Raw genomic sequence first — 15,997 nt, 5'->3', positions numbered from 1 at the left:
ACTCAATCTTTCCTGCAGCTTGTGGGTAGTATGGGATGTGATAAACCCATTCTATCCCATGCTCTTTTGCCCAGTTGCTTACAAGGTGGTTCTTGAAATGGGTCCCGTTGTCTGACTCAATTCTCTCTGGGCTACTGTGTCTCCACAGGATGTGGCTCTGCAGGCCCAGAATGGTGTTACGGGCAGTAGCATGAGGTACAGGGTAGGTTTCCAGCCACCCCGTGCTTCCCTCCACCATGGTTAACACATACTGCTTGCCACTGTGAGACCGAGGCAGAGTGATGTAATCAATCTGCCAGGCCTCCCCATACCTGTACTTTGACCACCGTCCCCTGTACCACAAAGGCTTCATGCGCTTAGCTTGCTTTATGGTGGCGCAGATGTCACATTCATGGATAACCTGAGTTATGGCCTCCATGGATATGTCCACAGATCTGTCTCGGGCCCATTGGTATGTGGCATCTCTTCCTTGGTGGCTAGAAGAGTCATGTGCCCACCGAGCTAAGAACAGTTCACCTTTGTGTTTCCAGTCCAGGTAAATCTGGCAGATGTGGGCAGCCAGGTCAGCTTGGTGGTTATGCTGCTGTTCTTCAGTGGCTCTGCTCTTTGGGATGTGAGCACTGATGTGTCGGATTTTAACTGGTGGTTTGTCCAGGCGTGCAGAAATGTTTTGCCAGAGATCAGCAGCCCAAATAGGCTTCCCTTTTCTCTGCCAATCATTTCTCTTCCACTCCTTCAGCCACCCCCATAAGGCATTTGCTACCATCCATGAGTCGGTGTAGATGTATAGCATGGGCCACTGCTCTCGTTCTGCAATGTCCAGGGCCAGCTGGATGGCTTTCACCTCAGCATACTGGCTGGATTGACCTTCTCCATCTCTTGCCTCTGCAACCCTGCGTGTGGAGTTCCAGACAACAGCCTTCCATCTCCGCTTGCTGCCTACCAGGCAGCAGGATCCATCTGTGAACAGAGCATATGCCTTTTCCTCCTCAGGAAGGTCACTGTATGGGGGGGGCCTTCCTCAGCACTGGTCACTGCCTTCTCTTCTGCTGGCTTTCCAAAGTCAGTGCCCTCTGGCCAGTTGGTGATGAGCTCCACAATGTCTGGGCACTCGAGAGTCCCCATCTTAGCCCTCTGAGTTATCAGAGCCATCCACTTACTCCAAGTGGCATCTGTGGCATGGTGCGGAGTTGAACCCTTCCCTTTAAACATCCAAGTCAGGACTGGAAGCCTTGGAGCTAAAAGGAGTGGTGACTCCGTCCCAATCACCTCAGAGGCAGCTCTAACTCCTTCATAGGCAGCTAGGATTTCTTTCTCTGTGGGGGTATAATTGGTCTCTGAGCCTTTGTACGCCTTGCTCCAGAACCCGAGTGGGCGGCCTCGTGTTTCATCAGGAGCTTTCTGCCATAGGCTCCAGCTAGGGCCATTCTCACTGGCTGCTCTATAGAGAATGTTCTTAATCTCTGGGTTGGTTTGAACTGGTCCCAAGGCTATGGCATGGACCACCTCTCGTTTGATCTGGTCAAATGCCACCTGCTGCTCAGGTCTCCACCCAAAGTTATTCCTCTTTCTTGTAACGGCAAAGAGGGGTTTCACAATTTGACTGTACCCGGGAATGTGCATCTTCCAAAAGCCCACAAACCCCAGGAAGGATTGTGTCTCCTTCTGGTTAGTAGGTTCCACCATGGTGGCCACTTTATTCACCACATCCATAGGGATGTGGCGTCCGCCATCCTGCCATCGAACTCCCAGGAACTGGATCTCTCTGGCAGGCCCTTTCACTTTGCTTCTCTTAATGGCAAAACCTGTATCCAACAGGATATTAATGATCTTCTCACCCTTCCCGAAGACCTCCTCTGCTGTCTCACCCCATACAATGATGTCATCGATGTACTACAGATGTTCCGGGGCTCCACCCTTCTCCAGTGCAGTCTGGATGATGCTATGGCAGATTGTAGGGCTGTGCTTCCACCCTTGAGGCAGTCTGTTCCAGTGGTACTGGACTCCTCTCCAGGTGAAGGCAAACTGTGGCCTACATTCTTCTGCAATGGGGATGGAGAAGAAAGCATTAGCAATGTCGATTGTGGCATACCATTTGGCCTCCTTCGTTTCCAGTTCATATTGGAGCTCCAACATATCAGGCATGGCTGCGCTGATTGGAGGAGTCACTTCGTTCAGGCCTCGGAAGTCCACAGTCAGTCTCCATTCCCCCGTCTCCTTTCGCACTGGCCATATCGGGCTGTTGAAGGGTGAGTGGATCTTGCTGATGACAAGCTGCTGCTCCAGGCAGCAAATCAGCTGCTGTATGGGTAGCAGGGAGTCTCTGTTGGTGTGGTATTGCCTACGATGAACTACACGAGAAGCAACAGGTAACTTAACATCTTCCACCTTGTGGGTACCAACCACGGAAGGGTCATCTGACAAGCCAGGCACGATAGACAGCTGCTCTTTATTGGCAGTCTCTACAGCTGCTATGCCAAAAGCCCACTTGTTCCCTTTCAGATCTTTAAAGTACCCTTCCTGGAGAAAGTCGATCCCCAGGATGCAAGGTGCATCAGGGCCAGTTACTATGGTGTGCTTCTCCCACACATTCCCGGTGAGGCTTATCTCAGCCTGCAGCACAGTCAACTCCTGAGACCCCCCTGTGACTCCTGCAATTGTAATAGTTTCTGTCCCCCTGTGGCTGGAGGGGATCAGAGTGCATTGGGCACCGGTGTCTACCAACGCTCTGTACTTCTCAGCTTCAGAAGTGCCAGGCCATTTCACAAACACATCCCAATATACTCTCTTATCCCTGGCCTCCACCTGGCTAGAGACAGGGCACCTCTAATTCTGAGCAGTGTGACCGCATGAGGCACATGGACCTGAGTTACTGGCCTCACCACCCCTTGGGCGAGAGGGCTGCCTGCGGGACACTGGGGCAACCCCTCTTCTGGAGGAGTTATTCCCTGTGTTTGTCCCCTGCAGTTCCCTTACCCTGGCCCATAGAGCTGAAGTGGGCTGGCCATGCCATCTGTCCATGTTTTCCCCATGCTCACACAGTGTTCTCCAAGGTGAATCCCTGTGTGTACCCTGTCTGCTCTGGGCTAGTCTCCTGTGGGGAGGAGGAGGAGCACGGCGGCATGTGTTCCTGACAGCTGAGACTAGCACCCATTCTGAAGGTGAAGAGCAGTCGTCCTCTGCCTTCTGCAGTTCAGAGAAAGAGGCTTTCAGCTCATTCACTTCCTGGGTGAGGGTCTCTACAGTGGCAATTAAGGTTTTCCTCGATGAACTGTCTTCAAACTGTCTCAGGTCATTCACAAACTCCCTGATTGTGGGAAGGTTGTTGGGGTCTCTGCCCAGCAGCAGTGCTCCCAGTGTAGGGGCATATGTGGAAGGGGCACACTGGGTCAGTTTCTTTAAGAGGGCTGGCTTCATGCGGACATCATCAGGGTCCGAGGACATCTGGCCAGCTCCATAGATTATCTCCTGTACAGCCATTTGCCTCAGGTATGAGATACCCTGTTCCATATCTGTCCATTTAAGGGGATGGAAAATCATGTCATCCTTGGTGGGATATCAGTATCTCACAGCTATGAGAAGCCTGGCCCAAAGTGAGTGGGTACCATTGCGCCTCCCCAGCTCTTTATCTACACCCCCATCCCTCGACAAGGATCCCAGCTGCTTTGCCTCCCTCTGATCTAGGTCCACGGTTTCTGCTCCTGCATCCCAACATTTCAAAAGCCAGGCTAAAAGGGACTGTCCATTTGCCCTTGCATACTCCTGCCTTGTGTGCCTAATTTCCTTTCTGGGTGTGGAGCTGATAAAGATAACTCCAGTATCAGGTCCATTTCCAGCTGGTTGCTGTTGCTAGGGGGTGCTGGTTCCCGAAGAGGTCCCTTGCCCTGGATCTGTGTCTGTGGGAGGGTTCGGGTTTGATCTGACTTGCCGCGTGGTAAGGGGAGACAGATGGAGGGGGCTGGGCTGTGGTGGCAGGGTCCGGGGGGCTGCCCTGGGCGGGACCGGAGGCGGAGTTCAGGGCGGAGCCGTGCTAGGGGCGGTGCCTGCGCTCGGGGCTGCCGGACCCTTCGGACCGGTCTGACCTGTCTCCCACCCCCTGCAGCTGCAGCCAGGGCAGTGTGCACCTCTCCCCCTAAGCATCCTAATGGCGGCACCCACCCGGGGTCTCCACGTGTTCCAGCTCAGAGCTACATTGTAAATTCCCGAACCCACATTTACACACAGTGAAATAACAGCTATCCAGTACCATTTCTCCCCCAAAATATCTGGAGCTTCTGTGTCCCAAAACATATACTCAGATTGATTCCATGTTCCAGAAACATTTCTAAACACAGTTAGATTACTAACAGAATTCAGGAAATAGGCATAGACTCGGACAGGCAAATGCTTAGAGTATTCCCAAACCATATCAATGACAATCCAGAAGACGTGATAACGTATAAACTTTAACAGCCAGGACCAAAACAGCCATGCAAAAATGTGAATGATTAAGACTCTCAGAGTATCCATTTTTTAACTTCCAAATCTTCTCTGAAAGAATTCTTTCTACCTAGCCCCACGTTGAGACGTCAAATAAATCAATCTCACTCGATTTGGAAGTTAAAAAGGAAAAGTTTAACAATAACTTAAAAAAGGTATTGGAGGTAGGGGAGTTTACAAAGGATAAGGAAGGGAAAACAGCAGAATACAAAAAAGGGATGGATACAACCCGAGCAATGTGATGGTGTCTCTGCCTCGTGTCTGCCACGTGGTGTGCTGGTATGCAGTATGAGTGTGTGGGTCAAGAGGGAGCGCAGGAAAAAAGAGAAAGAGACAGGGAGCTCCTGTCTCTTTTATACCACAGGAAGTGGGGGGAGTGGGCTAACCATCACCTGGAGTGTGGCCCACCCCTGGGGAGGGGCCAAGACCCCTAGGGTCAGGTTCAGGGTTACTCCCCCAGGAGTGTTAACCCTATACAGGGGGTTGGACTCTTCTGTGAAGTCTTTTAGGGACACATGGAGTAAACTAGATGCTCAAATTAATAAAAGCATTTGCAAGACCCTATTAACAACAAATATTCATAAAGTCAAATATTTTCATAGAAAAACTTCTTGAACATTTCACTGGCACCTACTGAACAGCTAATAATGGAAATGAAAACTATGCTTTTCATTAGTAGACATCTTATGGTTTCTATAGTGTGAGCTGTAAATCAGCTTTACACAACATCCAACAAGTAATAAGTAGAATACGCAATCATTATGAATAAAGGGGTGTAAACGGGGAATTAATAAAAATATAAATTATTTTATCTCTGAATTTATAAATCCTGCCACCCATGTAACTTGCATACAAAATGTTATATACTGGTTCACTGCTTGGTTGCATAATATCTCAGGATACAGGAATGGGTATCAAGACTTTAAAGATCAGTATTTGGAAAATGATGGAATCCATGAGCAGTATATTGTCCCTCTGTAAGAGGGAAGAGTTAGTATGTGTTTGATCAGACTTTGCAATGGATCAATAGTTGCTAGATTACCAAGAGATAAAACTGAGGAAAACAGGGCCTGCAACCTCTAAAGAGACAAAACTAAGAAAAGTACAGCCTGCAAGTGTGCACACGAGCAGTAGGAAAAGATATTATGTAACAAATTGTGAAACAATGGAGGATCTCCACTCTCCTTGGTTCTGCCTTCTGGGACATCCTAGCCATACAGCACAGAATGCTGAGCCCATGTACATCAAGAGCCTTCTGTCATGGAGGGCCTGTAGGCCCGAAAATAGGCTTATTTATGCCTTGCACGGATATGTTTTTCTGCCCAAACCAGAGGTAAACACATTAAATGCACAAATGGGCATAACAAATCTGGTGCCATAAAGTCTGGCCTGCCCAGGATCCCTGCTTGTAAACATGTTTTGTAAGCCCCACATGCCCAGCTCCTGCCTGCCTAGTGTAAGGCCCATTTGATTTACCATACTTGAAAAGTCCAGGCCTGTGGCTTTTGCCTATTATCGTATTGTTTGGCTGACTGCCAACCTGATTGGTCATTCTAGTGTCCAAAGGGCCATTAATCTCAGACCACATTTGATAAGTAGGGTTGCACAGGTAAACAATGTGCTCGGACTCCCTGCATTGATCACTTGCTTGCACAGGGTCCCTTGCTCACACTCACTTGCTCTTTACTAGGCTTAGCAGAGTTCAGACTCCCAGCCAGCTGTGCACATTTGCACGCCACTGCAGTGAGTTATCAAGACCAGATCCTGTAGTGCCTGCCTTTACCTATGGAGCTCAGACTCCTGTGCAGCCTCATATACTGTTGCACACGTGCTGCCTTGTCATTGCCTGGTAAGGGCCATTGCTGATGAGTTACCAGGAAGCAGACTCTGAATTGTCTGCATGTGATTGGCCTATGTAGCCAGCATTACATTGTGCTGAGACAGCACGACATCCTGCCTCTGCACCTGAAGGTCCTGCCAACAGTCCCTGGACAGGTCATCCACAAGAAGCCAGGAAACAAAGGCAGAGATTGCATCCTTCACCAGGAGACAAGGTCAGGGACTGTCATTTCCCCAGAAACCGGGAAGATTCTCCTTTCCCCTGAATCCAGGAGGATTCCAGCCTCAAAGTCCCTGGGCAAAGACTCCTCTGAAGTTTGGACACTTGTAATAGGCTGTGATGTAGCTCTGGAGGGTGATTAATAATTAATAAGAATTGTAAGTGAATGCTTTAATGCCTCTGCAATTTCTATTGCCACCTGCCATAGAGCAGAAAGAATTTTCAGCCCACCCACTGGGCAAACAGTATATAAACCCCAAGCAGCATTAAGCCGCAGGGAAACTCCTCTCTCTGTTTATAGTTTGAACTGTTTGCTAGTTATTAGCAAGTTACTGTTGATATTATTCCTAGAATGTCTTTAATAACCGTGTGTAATTATTTTAATATTAATGTACAGTGGTTGGGGGGGGTGAGAGTTCAGAATATTGAATTTAATAAACATATATTTTTATAGAATATTATCTCACACCAATTAATTTCTCCCCTGTCCTGGAGTCCTGTACCCCTAAATTCCTCTTCTGCCCGGACTTCGGGGGGAAAGGGGAAAAGCCGCCTGGTTTCCCCCCCCCCCCCCTCATCTGCCCTGCAGCCGTGAAGGGGGGGAGGACTGCCCCGTGAAGGGGGCGACTGCCCCGTTAGTTCCGGCGCTGGAGCCAGGCTGGGATTGGCCGTGCACTTTCGCACCTAAGGTGTGGTAACTCTGCCCTTTGTCTAGCGAAGGTTATAACTATTGGGGGTCTTCCCGCCTTTGGGGTTCCCGCTTTGGATTTTGCCCGTGCCTGGACGTATGTGTCTGCCTGAGCTCACACACTCCCCTGTGGCTGGACTGCAGAGACCTTCAGGAATTTGCTTTCCTACTGACACCTTTGTGTGCCTAACGACCCTTAACGACTGTTAATGATTCACCTGCAGCTGCTGGAGGAGGAACACAGACCGCATGAGTCAGCCTGAGTGAGTTATTTGGCTTAGCTTAATTTAGTAAGAAACCGCTATTAATTAATAGCTGAGTCCTTTTCCAACTTCTGACTTCCAATATAGTCAGATTATTGATGGTATCCGTGTAGATTAATTCTCATGCAACTGAATCTGCTTATTAAACTAAATTAATCTTTGTATATATAGTTGTGGGGGGAGGTTTTTGGGAAAATAAAAAATAACTATTTTTGATAAATTCCCGACTCGGCCACGAATTAATTCCTGCCCTCCACAACATCCCCTCCGCCACAAATTGTCGTAGGCAGCAGAATACCCCTCAGCGACACCCCCACATCTAGGTTGAGCAGCATCAATCTTACCAGCAGGACTGTGTTGTTTCCAGTGGGGATCCCTGCCTTAAGATGAGTGCTGACGGGCATCTCAGGAGTATTACTGTCTGGTTGGTTAGGGCAAGTATAATCTGTTTGTTGACTAATCACAGAATGGTCTAGTCATAAAGGACCTCAAAGATCATCTAGTTCCAACCTCCCACCAGAGACAGAGACATATCTCATTAGAACAGGTCACTCAAGGCCTCATCCAAACTGGTCTTGAATACCTCCAGGAAGAAAACAGCCTCAACTTCCGTGGGCAACTTGTTCCAGTGTTTCACCACCCTCCCTGTAAAGAACTTCTTCCTAACATCTAGTTTCAATCTCCCCTCTTTCAGTTTAAACCCATTACTCCATGTCCTGTCATTACAAGGGTAAATAGTCCCTCTCAAGCCTTCCTACAGGCCCCCTTCAGAGACTGTAAGGCCACTATAAGGTCTCCCTGAAGTCTTCTCTTCTCCAAGCTGAAACACCCCAACTCTTGTAACCTATCCTCATAGCAGAGGTGCTCCAGCTGTTTGATCATCTTTGTGGCCCTTCTTTGGGGTTGCTTCAACAGTTTGATGTCCTTCTTGTGTTGGGAGCTTCCAAATTGCACACAGTATTCCTGGTGGGGTCTCATGAGAATCACATCCCTTGCCCTGCTGGCATCACTTCTCTTGGAACAGCACAGGACATGGTTGGCTGTCTGGGCTGCACACACACACTGCTAGCTCATGTTGAACTTTTCATCAACCCAGACCCCCAGGTCCTTTTCTTCAGAGCTACTCTCCAGCCATTCACCATCCAGCCTGTATTTGTGCTTGGGATTGCACCAACTTAGGTGCAGGACCTTACACTTGGCCTTGTTGAGTTTCATGAGGTCGGCCTTGGCCCACCTCTCCAGCCTGTCCAGCTCCCTGTGGATGGCATCCCTTCCCTCTAGGAAGTCAACTCGCAGGTTACTTGGTAGTCTTTATCATATTCCATTCAGTATTTTAGTTTCCAGTATATGTCTCTCTTAATTATTCTACTATTTGAGTTATAATAAAGTGTTGTAATTGTACCCAAAGGGCATTTGTGTGCTCGCTTCCTGGATCCCAAAGTACTCATTGGAACATCCTACTAACAAGAGAAGGCATTTGCCAGAGTTGGGTAAATTCCATGTATATTTGCAATGCTGCTTCCAGTTGTAAGAAGTCCTCTTGGTGTCTCTGTTTCTCAAACTGGAACTCCAACTGTGATGTGTGACCCACATGTGCAGGGGGAGAAAATCCCAAGAAGAGCCAGCATTCTCTCTATCAGACCCATTTTATATCAGCTCATGACTCAAATGATCTACGTCATGGACACTACAAATCGTATTCTACATGCAAAAAAAGGCAGAAAACTGGTCAGCATCAGAGTCTGCATTGTCCACTTTGCCCTTAACATGTGGCATGAAGGAAGGGGCTCAGGTGTCAGCTGATGTGGCCTTCAAAGGAGAAGGTGTCTTCTTCCTTGTCCATTTTCCTACACTTCTGATCTTCACCCTCATCCTAGCTCCGCAGGAACAGGGGAAGGGGTTTTCCATGCATTGCTACAACAACCTGAAAGAAAAATATGTTTAAGTGTATTTGGAGGCCTCCATACTTTAAACATGTAAAGCTCCTGTGTTTCTGAATATGCAGCTTATAATTTTCTTAGTTTAAAGTAAAAATAAATTTGATCATTGTTGTTGTAAAGGAATAAGTGCATGTATTGATTTAATTCAAGGGTTAACCTGCTTGTTTGCCCAACGCAAAGGCGAGTGTAGGGTTTTACACCTTGGCCAAAACAATCCCAAGAAGCACTACAGGCTGGGGACAGAGTGGCTGGAGAGCAGCCAGGTAGACAGGGTCCTGGGGACGCTGGTAGATGGTAGGCTGAACATGAGCCAGCAGTGTGTCCAGGTGGCTGTGCATGACAAATACGGTGACAACATGAACAAGTGGGATGGTCAACCTACTTCACCTCTTTCAAAGAGAGTCAGGGAACTGCAGAGTGGCAGAAACAGAGGCATTGATGCCAATGCCAGGAAAAGTAGCTGTCACTTCCTCAGCTCCCGAGAGCAACTGCAATTATTCCAACAGTTGCAATTTCTCTCACAACAACACCAATCATTGTGTACACCCTACATGCCATGTTCAGCATTAGGGGTGCTCTGCCTCCAGCCAGGAGGAGGAAAGGGATAGTGGAGAGAACCAAATCTATTGGAATGTATTCATTAGGTGGCCTGGCAGTTCAAAAGTTCAGAAATACAGGGCTTTAGTTAACACAGGTGCTCAGTGTACTCTATTGTCACCAAATTGCAAGGGGACAGAGTCCATATCTATTTTTGGAATCACTGGTGGATCTCAAGAGTTAACTAAGATACAGGCTGAGATCAGTTTAACTGGTAAAGAGTGGAAGACACATACTATTGTAACTGGTCCTGATGCGCCTTGCATTTTGGGAATTGACTTTTTGAGACAAGGTTGTTTCAAAGATCCCAAGGGTCACAAATGGGCTTTTGGAATAGCATCTGTAGAGATTGAGGATGGTAAATTGAAATTGTCTGTTAGACCTGAACTTTCTGATGAATCTGCAGTTGTGGGACATCATGACATAGAGGATCTGGAAGTGCCAATTGCTACTCCAACTGTGCACCACAGGCAGTACAGAACTAACTGTGACTCTTTGTTGCCCATTCATCAGCTGATTCGTCAACTGGAGAGTCAGGCTGTCATCAAGAAAGCTCATTCACCTTTCAACAGTCCCATCTGGCCTGTGCGCAAAGCTAATGGTGACTGGAGGATCACAGTTGATTTTTGTGCCCTCAACAAGGCGACGCCACCCATGAGCACAGATGTGCCAGACATGCTGGAACTCCAGTACGAGCTGGAATCAAAGGAGGCTAAACGGTATGCAATCATAGACATTGCTCATGCTTTCTTCTCTATTCCCATAGCAAAGGAGTGCAGGCCTCAGTTTGCATTCACCTGCAGAGGAATCCAGTACCAGTTCAACCGTTTGCCTCAGGGGTGGAAACACAGCTCAACCATCTGTCACTCAGTCATCCACAACGCACTGGAGAAAGGTAAAGCTCCAGAGCACATACAGTTCATCGACAACATCATTGTGCGGGGCCAAACTGCTGAGGAAGTCTGCAAGAAAGGTAACAAAATCATTGACATTCTTTTGCAAGCAGGTTTTGCCATGAAGAGAGACAAGGCCAAAGGACCTGCCAGAGAATTTCAGTTTCTGGGAGTGCAGTGGCAGGATGATCGCCGTTACATTCCACGGGATGTGATAAACAAAGTCTCTACCATGGCAGCTCCCACAAACAAAAAGGACACTCTCTCTCTCTTAGGAGTCTACACATTCCTGGTTTCAGTCAAACGTCTGCACGATGTGACTCGTAAGAGAAACAATTTCGAGTGGGGACCTGAACAACAAGCAGCCTTTGATCAAATCAAGCGAGAAGTAGTCCACGCAGTGGGCTTGGGACCTGTGCGATCTGGTCCAGATGTTAAGAACATTCTGTACACAGCTGCCAGTAACAATGGTCCAACTTGGAGCCTTTGGAAGAGAGCTCCAAACGAGACACATGGTCATCCACTTGGTTTCTGGGGATGTAGCTACAGAGGTTCAGAGACAAATTACACTGCAACTGAGAAAGAGATACTAGCAGCCTATGAAGGAGTGAAAGCAGCTTCTGAAGTGATTGGAACTGAGTCACAATTGCTTTTAGCTCCTAGACTGCCAGTTCTAAACTGGATGTTCAAAAGTAAAGGTTCATCACCACATCATGCCACAGATGCAACCTGGTCTAAATGGATGGCTTTGATAATCCAACGAGCATGAATGGGTAATCTCAACCGACCTGGTCTGGTGGAGGTGATCACCAACTGGCCGGAAGGCACAGACTGTACTGTTGCAGAGGGCAGGAATTAATTTGTGGCCGAGTCGAGAATTTATCAAAAATAGTTTTTTTTAATTTTATTTTCCCAAAAACCCACCCCCACAACTATATATACAAAGATTAATTTAGTTTAATAAACAGGTTCAGTTGCATGAGAATTCATCTACAAGGATACCATCAATAATCTGTCTATATTAGAAGCCAGAAGTTGGAAAAGGACTCAGCTATTAATTAATAGCGGTTTCTTACTAAATTAAGCTAAGCCAAATAACTCACTCAGGCTGGCTCGTGCGGTCTGTGTTCCTCTTCCTTTCCAGCAGCTGCAGGAGTCGTTAAGGGTTGTTAAGGGTCGTTAGGCACACAAAGGTGTCAGTAGGAAAGCAAATTCCTGAAGGTCTCTGCAGTCCAGCCACAGGGGAGTGTGTGAGCTCAGGCAGACACATACGTCCAGGCACGGGCAAAATCCAAAGCGGGAACCCCAAAGGCGGGAAGACCCCCAATAGTTATAACCTTCGCTAGACAAAGGGCAGAGTTACCACACCTTAGGTGCGAAAGTGCACGGCCAATCCCAGCCTGGCTCCAGTGCCGGAACTCACGGGGCCGTCGCCCCTTTCATGGGGCAGTCCTCCCCCCCTTCACGGCTGCAGGGCAGGCGAGGGCGGGGGGGGAAACCAGGCGGCTTTTCCCCTTTCCCCCCGAAGTCCGGGCAGAAGAGGAATTTAGGGGTACAGGACTCCAGGACACGTACCAAACCTCCAGAGGAGAAAATAACTCGTGCTGAGGAAGCTTCTCCCCCTATGGTGATCTCTCTGATCAGGAAAAGAACTATGCTTTATTCACAGGTGGTTCCTGTCATTGGGAACAAGCGAATATGGAAGTCAGCGGTTTGGAGTCCTACCAGGAGAGTTACTGAAGCGAGAGATGGAGAAGGAGAATCCAGTCAGTTTGCTGAGGTAGAAGCTGTCCAACTTGCTCTTGATGTGGCTGAACGTGAAAATTGGCCTATCCTTTACCTCTACACCGACTCATGGATGGTAGCCAATGCTCTATGGGGTTGGCTGAAGGACTGGAAGAAGAATGGTTGGCAGAGGAAAGGAAAGCCTATTTGGTGTGCTGATCTATGGCGGGACATGTTAGTTGTTAGCCAAGATTAGAGAAGAGATATTAAAGCAGATTGAGGGTGAAATGAATAAGGCAACATTCCAGGACAGAGTGGGGGGAAAATTGTTTACATTTTGGCTTTTTATGCCTCTCAGCAAACCAATGAATAATATAGAGCTTATCGTTATTTTCTTTTCACAACCAGTGATCTAATTTCTCTCATTAACATTTTCCAATTAGTCTTAAACCAGCACACCGTGGCAGGGGAGTTGGACTAGGTGGTCTTTGATGTCCCTTCCCCTTTTGTAATCCCATCATCCTTGTCCTTGCCCACAGTGAGTCAGAACTTCTCTTACCAGGGGAAGGGGGGTGGGGTACTCTCTTTCTCTCACATTTTTCAGTTTGTTCTTTGACCAAAGTCTGCCACTCTATGATGGTAGCCCCACCACAATCCTCTGCTCTGGAGTCCTTTGCCTTGGTGATATGATGTGGAAAACATCATGAAGCAAGAAAGCTATCAGTTTGATGAACTAGATTCTATTTTTTTAATTGTTTTGTTTTTGTGGATTTTTTCCTGTTGTTTTGTTGTTGTTGTTTATTTTATTTTTTGTTTCTTTGTCTGTTTTGGCAATACAATAGAATCTATTCCTTGAGAAGGGAATTTTTCATTAAAACCTGCAGGGATTTTTGGAGACATTTTCAACACAAAATCTTTCCAATCTACCCACATCAAGAAAATAAAAAAAGTTCAACAATGTACCTAGATGTTTCCATTTTTTAATATTGGTGAGAAAAATGTTTTGACTGAGTTATTTTGCAACTATTTTTCAAATGGCATGCTGTGTAATTAAATATAGTTCACTTAGAACTTGATCTTGTTTTATTTTAATGTATATGTGGGGACTAGTCAAAGTGCTGCCTGTCCAGATCTCATTGAATGACAGCATAACCTGATGGGCTGTCAGCCACCCTCACAGTTTTGTATCATCAATCAACTTGCTGAGGGTACACTCAATGGCCTCATCCAGGTCACTGATAAAGATATTGAACAAAACTGAAACCAACATTGATCCCTGGGAAACACCACTAGCTACAGACCTCCAACTGGATTCTGTGCTTCTGAAGACAACTTTCTGAACTCTGTTGGGGAGCCAGTTTTCAATCCTCTTTACGGACAAGCCATCTATGCCACATTCCTTGAGCTTATCTATGATGTTATGGGAGACAGTATCAAAAGCCTTGCTGAAGTCAAGGTAGATGACATCCATAGTCCTTCCTTCATCTCTCCATTTGGTTATGGGATCACAGAAGGCTATCAGATTAGTCAAGCAAGACCTCCCCTCAGTAAATCTGTGTTGGTTACTCCTGATAGCCATCTTCTATTCCATATGGTTAGAGATGGCCTCCAGAATGAGCTGCTCTGTCACCTTCCCAGGGATGGAGGTGAGGCTGTTCCTGTTCTCCATGACTTTTCAAAACTGGAGAGAGGCTCTGCAACAATAGCAGCCAATTCTCTCAGCACTCATGGCTACAACCCATTGAGGAAAATGGATTTGTGTGTTCAGTTGGTACAAGTGATGTCTAACCTAATCCTGACTGACTAGTGGAATGTCTTCTCTCAAGCTGTCGTGGAACGCAGTTTCATGGGAAATTTATGGGGAAAACATGCGAGGCTGACTTGTAACGACCAGGTGGTTTATTGCTAAAATACTGAGATCCCCTTCCCGAAAACTAAATTACCCACGTGAATTCTTTGATAAGGCTAGAGTAACATTTCAGAAAATGGTAAATAAAAGAGAGGCTATAATTTTAAGAGTTCTTTGAGTCTTTGGAAGTTTCTCAGTCTTCAAGTAAAGAGCCCCTTGGTTACTCACTATTAAGCAGTTCAGTTCAGCAAGTTTGGAGCTTGGGCGTTGTCCCTTCTTCTATCAGGATCATGCCCAAGCGGGCCTCTGGCCTTTGAGACTCAGACGCTGCACGGGAGCGAAAGCGGCAGGCTGAGGATGAAGCAGGCAGCAGGCTGGAGCAAGTAGGGCAGGCTGAGCAGGGTGAACAGGCTGAACAGGCTCCCGATCAAGGCAGACGCACCATTTTTATAATGTTCAAAAGAGGTGTGCTCACCAGTTCAGGCCACTTTTATGTTATTTTTACAGATTGGTACAAAGTTATAATCAACCTGTATAATTGGACAATTCTTACCAAAACAACCTGTAAGACCACCCAAAGTTCGGCCCATCGACAGGTGATCAGTGTGCATCAGACCCAAGGCCGATAGCTGGAAAACATTGGCCGACGTTTACTTTTTATCTTCACTAGGGAGGAAACTTCTCATGGGTATTGAAGATTGTTTTGGGTTTTATGATGCTTTTGGCTTACAATGTGAGACACTGTAACTTTCACAACATGGGGACCTGCTAGGGGGCTTTGCCACCCTCCATGACACAAGCTCTGCTACTTCGCTTCCAGAGACTGAGTTTGCTGAGGGCTGGTCTTAGCAGTAAGGACTGAGGTAAAGAAGGCATTCAACAACTCTGTTATTTCTGTGTCTTTGGTTAACATATTTCCTGTGTTGTTGTGGCCGTTTGAGCTGATTCTCTAGCTCAGACATAGGGGAGAGATGAATATTCCAGGGATAGGCCACATAAATGGCAACAATAGATAAATTAATATAATTTCATTGGAGCATCAAGAACTTAATGTCTAAAAGCACAGTTTGTTTTCCCCTTCTCCCGCTGGCTTCTGCTGCTGCAGCTTCGCCTATCTTCCCCGGCTGCTGTTTTGGCTACTGCTGCTTCTGCTGCTTCGCCGCCACTTGACTCTTCCCCCATCTCCCTTAAGGTTATTGTATTGTTTTTGTGTTTTGGTTTTTTTTGTTTTTTTTTGAAAGTCAGGGAAAGATGAAATTTTATTTTCTTATAGTATAAGTATAACAATGTAAACAGAAATAATAACTAGAGAAGGAAGGAAGGAAAAAAAACCAATACAATTAAAAAAACCCCACAAAACTGCAGCAGCAGAAGCCAGCGGGAGAAGGGGAAAACAAACTGTGCTTCTAGACATTAAGTTCTTGATGCTCCAATGAAATTATATTAATTTATCTATTGTTGCCATTTATGTGGCCTATCCCTGGAATGTTCATCTCTCCCCTAT

The sequence above is a fragment of the Pogoniulus pusillus genome, chromosome Z (assembly GCF_015220805.1).
Source record: "Pogoniulus pusillus isolate bPogPus1 chromosome Z, bPogPus1.pri, whole genome shotgun sequence".
Taxonomy (NCBI): domain Eukaryota; kingdom Metazoa; phylum Chordata; class Aves; order Piciformes; family Lybiidae; genus Pogoniulus; species Pogoniulus pusillus.
This window is presented reverse-complemented; position numbering follows the sequence as displayed.